General features: G+C 32.7%; 1 protein-coding gene across 1 annotated transcript in view; it reads left to right on the top strand.

Moving 5' to 3' along the window:
* LOC105814993 (protein piccolo-like) overlaps nt 1-2,107 on the top strand; it is a 94,416-nt gene that overhangs the window by 5,435 nt on the left and 86,874 nt on the right. The window lies entirely within an intron of this gene.

Below are 2,107 nucleotides of genomic sequence, written 5' to 3'. Positions count from 1 at the left end.
AAGAGATTATAAGAAGTTCATTTTTAAAAGAGATCTAGTAGCCTCTATTCAATGAGAAGGCACAAAAATAATTTAGTCTGTCTAGAGGACAGCTGTTAGTGGGTTGTCTGTGTATTACATCTGCAAACAGCCCAGAAAGTAACTGACAGCAGGCAATGAAGGATTATATGATCTAAATATCTCTGAGAGATGAGGCTTGTGCACTCTTCCTATAAATGAAATCTATGTCGTGATAATAACAAGAATGACAATCATAGGTAACTGTTATGTTAATTTGGATACTTATGAAAAATTATACAGATTTAAAATATGAAAAACCTCTGGTTATTTTCTAAAGTATCTTTCACCTTTTAAATAAAAGTCATATTTAGTACTTTAACTTTTCAAATAAATAATTCTTTACTGATAAAATTGTAATTCATAAGAACATGCTGCATGTGAATTATGGAGAAAATCAGATTATAAGTATTCTATTTATGTATACGTGTAGCTTTTTAAATTTTGGTAAAGATAATGTTTCTGCCCATAGTATACTATCTTAATAGAAATGCAAAGTAATAATGACTTCAAACGATAGATGATCGTCTTATAAAACGTTTAGATTTGTCATGCGTTGGTGGCAATCTGTAAGGCAGAAATATGCAGTTAGAAATTTAAGCCATATACATTGAGTTCCTATAGTATGAAAGATATTCTGCTACATGTTTAATGGGATATAAAGATAACTGAAACATAAATGTTGATCTTAACATGATTAAAATGTGCTAGATTAGATAATACATGCACAAGAAAATATAATGCAGGGTCAGATGGTAAGAGCTGTGAGAGATATGAACAAATATTATGAACTTCAGAGTAGGAAATGCTCATTTCCAGTGGATGAGATTAAAGAAAACTTCATGGGGAAAATGGCATTTGAGCTGGGTATACGAGGGCTGTCCAGAAAGTATTTAGCCATGTAACCATTCTCGTTATATTAACAATGGCTGGATACTTTCTGGACAGCCTATATAAGGATAAGTACTATTAAACAAAGGATATGAAAGAGGGTAATAATTTGAGCCATGACTTGTAGTCACAAAAGTGCAATATGTGTTTAGGGAATCAGGAATAAATCTAGGTCAGCTAGAGTAGTAGAGAAAAAGTAGGCAATGAAGTTGGAGATTTTGGTCTTCCACATTTAGCAGGTACTGCTGAGCATTCTACTTTATGAAACTTATCGTGATTAATGTAGTCATACATTTGCTCATTCATTTTATTAATTTGTGTCAGATCCCTAGTTGTGGAGCATCATTGAGTGCTATGACAAAATCAAATATTTGTTAGATATGAAGTCTTCCCTCAACCAGAAATAGGGGAAATAAAAGTTGTATATAAAAAAATCATCTGTATTTATTTCTATGAAAAGTAAGTTTGTGTAGGACTTTACATTTCACATAATTCTTATTTGTTTGATCAAAATTAAACTCCCAAATAATTTTATGAGCATATATTCTGTTTCTCTATTATAGTAATGAGGAAACTAGCATTCAAATGGTTACTATGGCTGCTTTAGTTGTTAGGATTGCCCAGATAGTAAGTTACCAAGCAGAAGCTAAACCAAATCTTCTAATTCCAAGTCCATTTACTTGTGGTGGGAAGACAGATAAAGTGTTGTGGGGTCAAGGGAAGAAACCATCACTATCAGTGGTGGATACTGGAGTTAGCTTTATGGAAGGAGAATTTTTTGAGCTGGGAATGTGAAGGATAAATAAGAATTTGACAGACATGATGGACATGAAAGGAGTTGGGAATGTGAGGGCAGACAGAGGAGCTCACTAACTGAGTAAAAGCCATCCCCTTAATGATTGGGAGAGCTTGGACAAGTTATTTACACTTCATGTTACAATGGCACAATTTGATACAGGAAAATAACATGTTCTTTGCTAGACATACACTGAGTTGTTAGGAGGATTAACTGCAAATTTGTATGAGGAAGTATTTTTAAATATATCTTGTGCTTTTAAAGTTGCAGTATATTTCTAAGAGTTTGTCCATTTCCTCCATGTTTTCAAGTTTATGGGCATAGAAGTTTTTATAGTATTCATAGATGATATTTTGTATTTCC

Source organism: Propithecus coquereli, unplaced genomic scaffold (genome assembly GCF_000956105.1).
Source record: "Propithecus coquereli isolate 6110/MARCELLA unplaced genomic scaffold, Pcoq_1.0 Scaffold312, whole genome shotgun sequence".
In the NCBI taxonomy this organism is placed as follows: domain Eukaryota; kingdom Metazoa; phylum Chordata; class Mammalia; order Primates; family Indriidae; genus Propithecus; species Propithecus coquereli.
Note: the sequence above shows the minus strand (reverse complement) of the source record. Positions and strands in the feature narration are given on the sequence as shown.